Source organism: Dendrobates tinctorius, unplaced genomic scaffold, assembly GCF_039654945.1.
Source record: "Dendrobates tinctorius isolate UK_male_01 unplaced genomic scaffold, ASM3965494v1 ptg000018l, whole genome shotgun sequence".
In the NCBI taxonomy this organism is placed as follows: Eukaryota; Metazoa; Chordata; class Amphibia; order Anura; family Dendrobatidae; genus Dendrobates; species Dendrobates tinctorius.
This window is the reverse complement of record NW_027361686.1, coordinates 4,384,484-4,398,450: the sequence shown is the minus strand read 5'-3', so window position 1 is coordinate 4,398,450 and position 13,967 is coordinate 4,384,484. Positions and strand designations below refer to the sequence as shown.

General features: G+C 43.4%; 1 long non-coding RNA gene across 1 annotated transcript; it reads left to right on the top strand.

Annotated features, from left to right (window-relative positions):
* The first annotated feature begins 9,378 nt into the window (after positions 1-9,378).
* On the top strand, positions 9,379-11,905 carry LOC141082506 (uncharacterized). Its single transcript, XR_012230518.1, has 3 exons — positions 9,379-9,514; positions 9,899-9,917; positions 11,872-11,905. It is a non-coding gene; the product is annotated as an uncharacterized lncRNA (long non-coding RNA).
* Positions 11,906-13,967: the final 2,062 nt, after the last annotated feature.

The window sequence follows — 13,967 nt, the reverse complement described above, 5'->3', positions numbered from 1 at the left end:
TCCCCGAGGTGAAGGGGTACGCCCCTGTGGTGAGCTGACTGGTGTGATAGTCCGCGGGGTTTACACCAAATCTTCTATACCATCGAAGAAGCCGCCCCTCCTGGTCGTATGGAGGCGACCAGCGAGTGTATATTTCCTCCATTTCCCGTCCCCTTCTCCTCCTGGTGTGTGCAGCAGGTGTGCTGCGGGGGAGTAGGGACAAGTCTCAACCCTCGCCATTAACCAACCCTGGGAGGTGTAGACCTCATGGTAAAGAGGGTTGGAGGGTGGTGTCCCGTGGTGAAAAGCGGGGGTGTGAGTGTGGTGACTCAGGGGGACGCCTCTGTTAGAGTCCAGAATGCGTTCACCAAATTTATGACAAACGAATGTGTGCATTAAACGTTCAGGTCCGGACCTGTGTGTGAACGAGCATGTATGTGTGCCACCAAAAAACATCTTGTGGAAGTGTGTTGTGGAGCCTGATCAGCTCATAACAAACAAACATACACATACATAAACTCGTTCCCCAGGTCGGCGCTATGGAGATGAGTGGTGCCTCCAAAATGAACTTTATTGCCAATACCAGTGGTGCGTTTGTCATAAACCTGAAGTGTCAGGTAATGGTGGGGTGAACTCAGGGTCTGGGCGTCCCCGCTGTGGGTGTTTCCCTAATGAGGGGTGGTCTTGAGGGTCCAGAGGCCCCTCATTAAGGAGGGGGTACTGTCATGATCCAGTGTTGGATCTGGCGGTATTAAATGCATTAAGTGAACTTTTTCTCCTTTGGTTCCAAAGTGTGTCGTGATTGCCCCCGGTGGCCATTAGAATCATCACGTGGTGTCGTTCATTCTAAGTTGCCCGGTGGTGGGGAATGGTATCGCACCTTAGGTTTAGGTTAATGTTCACTTAATTATGGATCAGGTGTGACACCCTATAAAGGTGTGCTCAGGGTGTTCACTCACGGCCTGTGATATTGTGAGATTGTTCACTTTGAGTTGGAGAGCCTGGGGGAAGGATGGAGCTGGTGAGGAGTCCTGCGCAGCTTAGCCAGGGGGGATGTGTTTCAGCTATGGTGTCTGGACGAAGGGCTGGCATGGCGTGATGGAGTCGCAGTGATGGTGTCAGCGGGAAGTGTCTGCATGGGCTGGTGGAGTGGCTACTATGGAGAGTGGCACTCACCATGTGGGACTTGGTTGCTGAGCTGGACTCAAGCATGCTTGACTTCGTGGCAGAAGCTGAACACTTCCTTGGGACTCTGGTACTAAGCAGCTGCAACTGGTGTTGGACTCTGCTCCAAGGCTGCACTAAGGTGAAGGATCCTGTTATTGTGATGGATCCAGGTGGAGGAGAAGATGCACTCAGGTGGAGGGCTCTGTTGCTAGGAGCGCACGCAACAGAGCAAAGCTAAGTGGTGTTTCCCCTGTATTGTCTCTTTCCTCATGTGTGTTATTAGTGCAGTGGTGGGATTAGTCTCCGCACCGACCCATTCCCTAGTGAGGGTTTAGGGTCAGGGTGAGCAAGGGCGTTAAGGTACGCGTGCGGCGACAGGTGCGGAGCCTGTTTAGGGAATGTAAGGAGTGCAGGGACACTGGCTCAGGGGAGCTTAGGAGGTCTCCATGTCCCCATTCCCTATCGCAGGGCCCACCATTGTTAAAGTTTCCCAGGTTCCCCCTTTATTATTTGATTATTGTATGTATAACGTGTAATACCTAAATTCGCCAGGTGGAGGCGGCGTATCCACCTGCACGTTTTATTATTTAAATGCGCCCCACTGGAGGCGGTGTATCCAGGGTCACGAGTAGAGTTGAGCGATACCGTCCGATACTTCAAAGTATCAGATCGGAATGGATCGGCCGATCTTAAAAAAAAGTATCGGTATCGCCGATTCCGATACCGGAAGTCCCATTCAAGTCTATGGGACTTCCGGTATCGGAATAAGAAAAATCCTGTTTTTCCCTTGTACAGCCTCTCTGGGGTCTGTACGGGCCTTTCGGGGGGCTGTGCCGGCCTGCCAGGGGGTCTGTGCAGGCTCCGGTGGTCTGTGCCGGCCTGCCGGGGGGCTGTGCCGGCCTGCCAGGGGGCTGTGCAGGCTCCGGGGGGCTGTGCCGGCCTGCCGGGGGGCTGTGCCGGCCTGCCGGGGGGCTGTGCAGGCTTCGGGGGTCTGTGCAGGCATCGTCCGATGGGAATACAAGTCCCATTGGGCGATGCCTGCTACCATGACAGTGATTGACACATTAGCCAATGATGGGACAGTAGTAGTCCCATCATCCGGCTAATGTGTTGAATGTAAAAAAAAAAAAAAATTACATGCTACATACATACAACATGCATACTACATACATGCTACATTCATACTACATACTACATACATGCTACATTCATACTACATATATACTACATGCAACATACATACTACATGCATGCAACATGCATACTACATATATACTACATGCAACATACATACTACATATATACTACATGCAACATACATACTACATATATACTACATGCATGCAACATGCATACTACATATATACTACATGCTACATACATACTACATATATACTACATACATACTGCATGCTACATACATACCACATACATACTACATACATACTACATGCTACATACATACTACATATATACTACATGCATGCTACATACATACTGCATGCTACATGCATGCTACATGCATACTACATACATACTACATGCTACATACATACCACATATATACTACATACATACTACATACAATACATTCATACAATACATACATAGACATACAGTACATATAACATAGAGTAACATACTTACCAATACTTGTCACATTGTTCCCCGAAGCCATTGTCTTTTACGGAATAAATATTAACATAACAAACCACAAAAATACTCACCCACGATCCGAAGCAGTCCACGAGTGTGTCCCACGACGATCTTGGGTAGAGAACTGCAGCATCAGCTGTTGCTGCCGTTCTCTACGGGCTGCAGGAATCCAATGACGGAAGGTAGGTATCCTTCCGCACTGTATTCCTCCGCCACTTAAAAAAAAAAAAAGTCCCTAGTCTCACTTTATGCCATTGCTGCGTGGGAAATTCCCACACAGCAATGGCATAAAGTGAGACTTGGGACTTTTTTTTTTTAAGTGGCGGAGGAATACAGTGCAGAAGGATACCTACCTTCCGTCATTGGATTCCTGCAGCCCGTAGAGAACGGCAGCAACAGCTGATGCTGCAGTTCTCTACCCAAGATCGTCGTGGGACACACTCGTGGACTGCTTCGGATCGTGGGTGAGTATTTTTGTGGTTTGTTATGTTAATATTTATTCCGTAAAAGACAATGGCTTCGGGGAACAATGTGACAAGTATTGGTAAGTATGTTACTCTATGTTATATGTACTGTATGTCTATGTATGTATTGTATGAATGTATTGTATGTAGTATGTATGTAGTATATATGTGGTATGTATGTAGCATGTAGTATGTATGTAGTATGTATGTAGCATGCATGTAGCATGCAGTATGTATGTAGCATGCATGTAGTATATATGTAGTATGTATGTAGCATGTAGTATGTATGTAGTATGTATGTGGTATGTATGTAGCATGTAGTATGTATGTAGCATGCATGTAGTATGTATGTAGTATATATGTAGTATGTATGTAGCATGTAGTATGTATGTAGCATGCATGTAGTATGTATGTAGTATGTATGTAGTATGTATGTAGCATGCATGTAGTATATATGTAGTATGTATGTAGCATGTAGTATGTATGTAGCATGTAGTATGTATGTAGCATGCATGTAGTATGTATGTAGTATATATGTAGTATGTATGTAGCATGTAGTATGTATGTAGCATGCATGTAGTATATACAGTATGTAGTATGTATGTAGCATGTAGTATGTATGTAGCATGCATGTAGTATATATGTAGTATGTATGTAGCATGTAGTATGTATGTAGCATGCATGTAGTATGTATGTAGTATGTATGTAGTATATATAGTATGTATGTAGCATGTAGTATGTATGTAGCATGCATGTAGTATATATGTAGTATGTATGTAGCATGTAGTATGTATGTAGCATGCATGTAGTATGTATGTAGCATGCATGTAGTATATATGTAGTATGTATGTAGCATGTAGTATGTATGTAGCATGCATGTAGTATATATGTAGTATGTATGTAGCATGCATGTAGTATGTATGTAGTATGTATGTAGTATATATAGTATGTATGTAGCATGTAGTATGTATGTAGCATGTATGTAGTATATATGTAGTATGTATGTAGCATGTAGTATGTATGTAGCATGCATGTAGTATGTATGTAGTATGTATGTAGTATGTATGTGGTATGTATGTAGCATGTAGTATGTATGTAGCATGCATGTAGTATGTATGTAGTATGCATGTAGTATATATGTAGTATGTATGTAGCATGTAGTATATATGTAGTATGTATGTATGTAGTATGTATGTAGTATATATGTAGCATGTAGTATGTATGTAGCATGCATGTAGTATATATGTGTTATGTATGTAGTATGTATGTATATATGTGGTATGTATGTGGTATGTATGTAGTATGTATGTAGTATGTATGTAGCATGCATGTAGTATGTATGTAGTATTTTTTTTTTTTTTTTTTTAACATTTAACACATTAGCCGGATGATGGGACTACTACTGTCCCATCATTGGCTAATGTGTCAATCACTGTCATGGTAGCAGGCATCGCCAGATGGGACTTGTAGTCCCATCGGACGATGCTTGCACAGACCCCCGGACATCAGCACAGCCCCCCGGCAGGCCGGCACAGCCCCCCGGCAGGCCGGTACAGACCCCCACAGGGTGCACAGACCACCGGCAGGCCGGCACAGCACCCCCGGCAGGCCGCTACAGACCCCCACAGGGTGCACAGACCACCGGCAGGCCGGCACAGCCCCCCGGCAGGCCGGTACAGACCCCCACAGGGTGCACAGACCACCGGCAGGCCGGCACAGCCCCCCGGCAGGCCGGTACAGACCCCGGGCAGTCCACACAGCCCCCCGGCAGGCCGGCAGAGACCCCCGGAAGGCCCGAAATGACGGCGCATCATGATGCGCACACACTGCGCATCATGATGACGTCAGGCTGTCAATCAACTTTGAACTTCCGATTCCGATGCCGACTTCCGATATTGAAAAAATATCGGAAGTCGGTATCGGAATTCCGATACAGCAAGTATCGGCCGATACCCGATACTTGCGGTATCGGAATGCTCAACACTAGTCACGAGTGTTATGGGTCCGCCTTGCGGTATCATCTGCGTCCTGACACACATGACCATGACATTTTGTGGACATGGGGAAGAAAGAAACAAAGAAAGAGAGAAAGAAAGAAAAACAAGGAAGAAAAATCTAGAATGCTGGCATATATATTAGCAATGGTATCAATAATTATTTCATAATTTCCGTGCATAAGCTCATAGCAAAAGGAAAACAGGTATGCATGCGTAAATTTCAAAATGACAAAGCGGAAAAAGAATCTATAAGACAAAACAACCATTTAAAATAGTACAGTATTGGTTAAATCCCAAGAAGTACATATGGAATTAGCTGAATATGTCATACATCTTTTTAAAGGGAAGGTACCACATTTGTAGATCATTAATAAATCAATGTAATGTATCAGGCTCCTGACAGCGCCGGCGTGCGGCCTCCGCTGAGCAGGGACTCACCCGTACTGGAGGGGCCCGGGGACAGGAATAGCCAGAAAGTACAGATGCACAGGACCTGAACGCTGAAGCTTTAGCAAACAGGCACAGGACATATGGTCATGTGACAGCAAGGGGGCGGGGCTTAGTGTCCTGCTTTCAGAGATGGTAGAAACGGAGGTGTTATGAATGGGTCACCGAGGAGAAAAAGCAAAACAAGCTAAGTCACAGAAAACCAGAGAGGTTGGTAACTTGCAGATTGCAGATCCCTGATCCTACCACACAACTAGCAGCAGCCGTGGAGCGTACCTACGATGTTCCTAGACGCTTCGTCACAGCCGGAGGACTAAATAAGCCTGAAGCATGAAAAGGGGAAAACTAACTGCCCCAGAGCAGACCCCAAAGGAATAGATAGCCCCAACACATGTATTGATGGTGAAACAAGATGAAAGCACAAACATAGGCAGGAAAATAGGCTGAGCAAACGATGGGGCCCAAACTAACTAGAAAGGAAAGGAAAGACACTGCCTGCAACCTGCAAAAAACCCTACAAAAATAATGTCCAACACTTCTGATAGCAAAATTAACCCTGAAGTCACTACACTTCTTCCACTATATCAGCACTCTGAAATATTCTGAGACAGAGCAAAAAGAGACCAAACTAGTAAGGGACAAAAAGCAAATTGGCAAAATACTGATAAATAAGAGTGGAAATTCAGCACAGCCCCCAGCCAGGGCTGGCTGACCACACAAGAAACTGAATAGACCAACAAAATCAAGTGAGAACATTAGCAGAAAAACTTAGCTTCAGATGACTGGAACAGAGCTGAAAACCAAGAGCTGACAAGCCAGAATGAATCACCAGCAACTGAATAGGGCGTCGGCTGTCTTAAATCCAATCTGAGACTCCTGAGGTCCAATCGTCATCCTGATTCTCAGGTGGCAGATCTCCACCGATCAAATCAGCCTCACTACCTCCTGTTACCACCAGAGGGAGTCTGGAAGGAGAACTCACAACTGGTGAACCAGAGAATGAACTCACAACACGGAGGTCATACACAGTCCGGGCAAATGAGTTACAGAATCGTGAGTCAGAAAATAGTCAGACGTAGCAGAGGGTCACACACGGGATGGAGGCAGAAGTACCAGAGGGGCGATCACAGAGAGGTCAGGACAAAGCCAGATGTCATACACGGGACGGACACACAAGTACAAAATCAGAATCCAAGAGACGTAAACCGAGGACAAACCAGATCATACACAAAAAACAATCGTACCAGGACAGGCGAGAGCACAAATGGAGCAGGGTTGGGCACACTCAAACTAGGAGTATAAACGACAGGGGAGGGTCCTTACCTGAAGCTATAAAAACCCTCCCCAGACCCAGAAGGAGGCTCAACCAATTAACCCCTACACCACCTGCCCAGCATTTTGAATAAACCATGACATAATGTAGCATAACATGCTGTTATAACCAAGTTTTGATTGCATGTGAAACATATTTCATGTGTTATATTTCATATATTATAGGAGTCTAAAGGTTTTTAAGGTTGCTGTCATCTTGCTTTCACAGTAGCAGCACGACAGTTTCAGTGTCATAATACGGCACCCCATGATCATACGAGATACTGTAACAACGGACACTGACCCTAGCTATTAAAATGGAGATGTCACTGCTGCGAACTGGGCACGCCTCTCTGGGCTGCACAATTCACAGTAGTTGGAGTGTTTTGCTGCCGTTTTCATGGAGCCTTCGGATCTGCTAACATAGGTAGTACTGCTTCCAGCAGAACAGATCCTAGATTGACAGGAATGAAATGCAGGAGAAAAGCGCGGGCAGAGTATCAGAGACTGCAAAGACATCGAGGAGGAACAGTGTATCATCAGAATTATTGGAGCAGGAGCTGTCAGCAGAAGCTGTAATTCATCACTCAGTAAGATAATATAAGAAGGAGCTGCAGGTCTACAGTGAATAGCCAGGCATTGTGGAGGGGGGTGATAGATACATGTAATCTGGGTGAGAGAGACCTATAAAGACTGATAGGAGAGAGACCGTAACTGCTGGTGATAGCAACTTGCAGGGCAGTCACCCACAAAATGGTGCTGTCCTGTAATGCTACTCTTCTTCCCCAGGGATACTAGAACACCCAAAAGGGGAGGGGAATGGTGATGTCAGCAGTTACTGCCACAATTTTCCAGCTAACAGTAAAGCTGGTAAGTCTTACTAAAGCTACTTGAGGTCTAAAACGGAAAATGCTCCCCCTAGTGGTAATTATATATATTTGTAAAAAGATATATAATATTTTTCATATAGAAATGTTTGAAAACATTGAAAACATTGCATTAATACATTTTAATTGCTATTTCAAGCTTCATTTCACAAAAAAACAAACTACAAGAAAACTGGTGGCACCTACCCATTAGCAATATATTTACAGAACTAATACTAGATACTAAATGGTGAGTTCACACTGAATTTTTTCAAGAGGTCAAAAGTCACATTTGTTCAAGCAGAAACTGCTTCTGGAAATGCCTCTTTTTGAATAATTGAATCCATTAATATTTTTCAACCCTTTTTTTAATGCTATATACCACCAAAATATGACAGAAAGATCATAATACTCTATGGGTGAGTAATTGAATTCAGAAATATTTTTCATCTCTTTCTTGCAGTGTTATATACCACCAAAATGTAACAGAAAGCACTAGTGATGAACAAATGTGCTCAACACTACTTGTTACTCGCTCGAGCATCAGTGTGCTTGGGATACTTCACTACTCAGCAAGTATTTTTTGAATGTTCGAGCAGTAACTGATTCCAAAACCTCTTTTCAGGACTAATAACATTCTTTGTCCTCTTAATCCTGCAAAGTGTTCTGAGCAGGGAAACACTAAACACCATTTTTACTGCAGTATTTTTGTGTCAAAAGCATACAGCCAGACTTGTTTGGATCTCAATAGCATCACTATATTGATACTGCAGTCTCATATGTCCATCTCAATTGGGCATATTTGCCTGGCATTGTAACTGCAATTTTTTTGAGCAATGAAATTTTATATGGCATTTATCATGCTACAGTTCTGCCTCAATTCCCCCCCAAAAAGAAATGTTTAAAAAAATTGCATTGCAATATTTATACAGCAGTCTGATATGTCCATTTGAAGAGTGCAAATTTGCCTGGCATTGTAATAGAGTCTTGTTTTGGAGCTGTGAATTGTTACATGCCAATTAGCATGCTACACTTGAGCCTCAAAACTCTCTGTATAAAAATAAATTGTTAAAAAATTGCATTGCTATATTTATACTGCAGTCTGATATGTCCACCTGAGGTGTGCAAATTTGTAATACAGTCTTTTTTTGGAGGTGTGACATGTTAGACAACATTTATTGTGCTAGAGTTGGGCCTCAAATGCTCCCAAAAATACCTTTGTTAAAAAAACATATGGCTATGATTATACTGCAGTCTTGTGTGTCCATCTGAAGTCAGTACATTTCGCAGGCATTGTAATATTGCAATTTTTTTCAGCAACAACAATTTCTACATCATTTATCCTGCTAGTGTTGAGCCTCAGAACACAAAGAAATGCCTTTGACTTCAAATAATATTGCTGTATTGGAACTACAGTCTTATATGTCCATCTGTAGTGGGCAAACCCTGCTGGCATTGTAATACTATCTGCAATGTTTTCTCAACAGGGATATATCATACATAATTTAGAATTGCACGGAAAGAGTCTGTGGGAAAATGCAATGATGGCTGCAAGAGCTGGATGATGATGAGACACAATTGCCAGCAATTGGTGTTGTTACGTCAACAAATCAGGAGGAGAGCCAAGGTATGGAAGTGGAAGACGAGGTGGTGGACAATGAAGTCACGAATGCAACCTGAGAAGGTGACATGCAGAGCGAGAACAGCAGGGCACAGGGAGAGCGATCCGCAGCACCACAACATATATGTAAAAATGCGCAAATATCTATGCATACATACAAAATAAATATAGTGCTCCCCATTACAAGAAGATAGGGGCACACCTGCTCCATAATGTCATAGTAAAAGTGAAAAAAAGAAAAATCAGTAAAAAACCTCATACTCCCTACAGAGGCCATACGGTTCCAACGTTAGAAGTACAAAAATCCAATAAGCCTCCCTTTCCTTTAATCTTTGTATCCTGTTGCCACCGCGTCTGACCAAAATAATCTGTTTTATTTTTCTTTTACAGACCTAATTGCAGGAATAAGGTACTCACTTTCAGTCTTTTATTTCTTTCACTTGGTGATTTTTCCTTTCCTCCCCCCCTTTTTCCTTCACTGTTTACATACTTATGAACATTAATTCTTCAACAGGCTTATATACATATATGGGATATGTACATATACGGTAGTTATCTCTAGCTTTCCCCCTTTTTTATAGTTGGAGGTGTGTGTATGTTGTATGTGTGTATATATATATATATATATGTGTAGTATATATATGTGTATATACATATATGTATATATGTATTTTAGGCTTGTATGCATATGATTTATTATGTGGCAATATAGGTGGTCTTTATTCCCCTTTACATGATATGATTATGTGGCGCCCCAAGGAGTATGGTCGCCACAGTGGCATTACCTTCCTCCTAGGGAGTGTGATGTCATGTTTGGAAGCAGTAAGGGTCTCTCTGTCAGGTAAATACAACACACAGCACAGTTCCCACTCCAGGCCAGCAGAGGGAGCTCTGAACCAAAACTGGGGGGAATAGCTGCTCTCTGGGGGCCAGGAAGGGGAAAATAGTTAGTACGTGTGAGGAGGGAAACGTGTGTGGACCTGAGGAGACGAGCTGCAGGATTGAGCAGAGTTCTGGCTCACTTCTAGCTGTAGCGCATGGTCTGGAGTCCGGTCTCCAAGGTTGTACGGATACTGATGTTCCTGCAGCAGAAACCGGAGGAATAGGAAGCTGTAAATGCTCTGTTCCCACATAAGACTCGGAGGCACAACAGCAACGTGTGAGCCAGAAGAAGGAGGCTACAGCTGTCTGCCATACAAGGAAGTTCTAAAAGAGAACAAGCAAGTTGAACTTCAGTGCAACACAGTACTGCAAGTACCTCAGAAAGTGCTAGAAAGGAGACTACACAACCCATCTGCAAAGAGAGATTCCTAAATTGCTTCCAAGCTGGCCAGCCTCTGTTCCATCTATAATCTGGACCCTGGACTGCACTTACAAAGCACAGTAAGGGTAACGGAAACTGCACCCTGTTGTGTCATTGCATTCTTCCTGCACACCCTCCAGCACTGCTACATCTCTGTGCAAGACACTACACCCTCTTCCTCAACACCTATTACCACTGCACTGGGACTACAGCTCTACCTGTGGGGAGCTATTACATCTTGCTGCCTTATACCATCTGTCCCAGAGGATCTGCCTGCAGCGTCGGCTTAACCCCTTCATTGCCGAGCACCACAGGTGGCGTCACATATCATCCACTTATAATCTTTAACCAGCCACTCTTAACCCCTTTTACATGGACACCCAGGGCCACGGACCGGGTCACCGCTACTGTGACACTTCCCTCTGAGATACCGGCCCGGTACCGAGTACCCCACTGCCCTGGCGGGCGATCCAATATCTCATTATGATTAGCGCCTACACTGTAGCGATCACTACTTCATTCAACTTTATCACTGCCTTTATGCCACACCTCCGATCCCGGACATATTATGCCCCACTTCCGTCCTCTGTGACGGTCTGCACATGTGCGATATTGGCGCCATTAGGCATCTCTTATTCTCTGTTTAACATGCTTCACTTCTTTCTTTCATTATGACTAGCGTCTACGCAGTAGTACACATCGCTTTGTTGTTGTTCGTCACTGTGCTTCTATGCCACACTTCCGGTTTCGGACATATCATTCCCCACTTCTGTCCTAGGTGACGGTCTGCGCATGCGCGATATCGGCAGCATTGGGCGTCTGTTATTTCCCCAGCTGCACCACATTTGACAGCCACATAATATAATACAGTATATAAAAAAGAAGTGAGTTCTGGACAACACATACACTCATCACAGACGACGGCGCAGCCCCCTTTTGATCGCTATTCCTTGATTCAGGTTTGTTATTATTAGCTATGCATAGCTTTTAACATGTCTGCACCGCTCCTTTCCACTATACTTTGATACTCATTTAGTCCTTTACTTTTCTTTTTCTTTAGAACTTTGAAATTCCAAGATATAGCCACACAGGTACTTATATCTCTTTTTACTTGCTTTTTGCACAATTTTCTACAATTCCTTAGGGCTGCATTAGGCTGTAATTTATCTAAGGCATTTGATCTTCCTTTTTTTCCCTTTTTACAGCATGGGATTAATGATTTACTGCGGTGTTTTGTTCTGATGATGGATTCCTAATTTTTGCACTGCTTATTTTTGCCAAATGTCTTTCATTTTTATAATATAAACACCAATGAAAAGCAGTGTAACAAGTCCGGTATAAAAATTAAAATAGAAATCTTTATTGTAAACAGATGAGGCACAATAGAGCTAAAAAGTGACACTACAAAAAGGCAGTGTATAGTGAGCCACAAATAAATAATGAATAGTAAATATATGGATATAGTATCCCATTGGCAATGTGAGACAAGTATTGTATAGGCAAAATGATACATGGAAATGCCATCAAAATAAAGGGAACAATCCCTGGCTATACCATCAAGAGTAAAAATACTGCCTAGACATTGAATTAATAGAATCACATACCTAATGGGAAATGCAGCTCAGTGTACACAGCCGTATCCCAACGCGCGTTTCGGAGAAGTTCCTTCCTCAGGGGGCGTGTGCTAAGGCCGATATCTGCTCAATTTATAGGATAATCACGGGGACCCTTAATTATGCCCAATGTGTGTAAGACCTTCCCCCATCCCAACATGGCAACCACCGCTGGCGCTGACACACAACGGGGCCCCGTGATGTCAGACGCCAGACAGTGGGCAGAAGGGAGGAGGAGAAAGGTGACATCATCCTGTACGTCAACCCGCGCATGTGCAGACCGCACTATTGCAGCGGCGGCCATCTTAGAAAGGGGCAAATCAAAAATAAACAGCATAATACATGATAAACATATATCGCCACATTACATAGTGCGATCAGATGTCAAAAAGGGAGATTCAAACCGCAAGTAAGGATGAATATATAGAGATTACACGCAAATAAATGACAATATATCATATGAAATCACATTAGTTGAAACATGAATAAAGACACATTTATATGCTTAGTAACCCTTTAGGACCCAAAAAAATTTTTATATGGGGGCAACAATTGCCCTGGAAGCACTTATACAAACTATAATTATCTAGAACAGTTGGATACTATAAACTATGCATAGAAAGCACACAACATATATAACATTAATACCTAATTATGTTTTTTATTATTAGATAATAAAAAATAATAAAAAATACATCCATAGGCTTTTTGGTCTATATGTTGAACGAAGAACCATGGGCCAGGGCTTCAAGATGTTGGTAGACAAAAGTGGGGAACAACCGAAGGCTGGTATATATCAGATCCACCCCGAAATTGAACAGACGACGGCCAAATTGGAAAACACAAGGTCACTAGAGTTAAAAACAAAGAATAATTAAAACACACACTACAAAAGTGTCACATAAGCGGACATAGGTCTATAGAAAAGGAGCAAAAGAAAGGCATTCATTAAGACCATGTGGATGGACTGTCTTAAGCTGCCATATTCATTTTGATTCAAGCTGACCGAGTCGCTTAGACAAGCTACCACCCCTGATATCAATTCTTAGGGCATCAATGCCTCTAACTTTCAACTGGGTAGCATCACAAGCGTGATGGTCCTTGAAGTGGCGTGGAATAGTCTTCAGGGTGGTGGAGTCGTCATGTGTACGTGCTGCCTGGATAACACATGCTCCCTTACCCTCACTTTAAACTGGCGTGTAGTGAGGCCAACGTAAATCAAATCACAGGGGCAAGTAGCATAGTAGATGACATACCTTGTGGTACAGGTAATGCGTTGGCGGATGGCATAAGTCCTAGTACCACTGGAATCAGAAAAGGAATTGCTACGTACTACATTGGGGCATGCCACACAGCTGCCACATGGGACACAACCCACCCTGGGAGTAAGAGCATTCAAAAATGTAGTTGGTTTTTCTGCAGAATAATGGCTGTTAACCAGATGGTCTCTAAGATTTTTAGCACGCCGGAAAGACATGGATGGTTTGTCTGTTAAGAAACTCTTCATAATCTGATCAATCTGTAAAATGGGCCACGCTTTCTT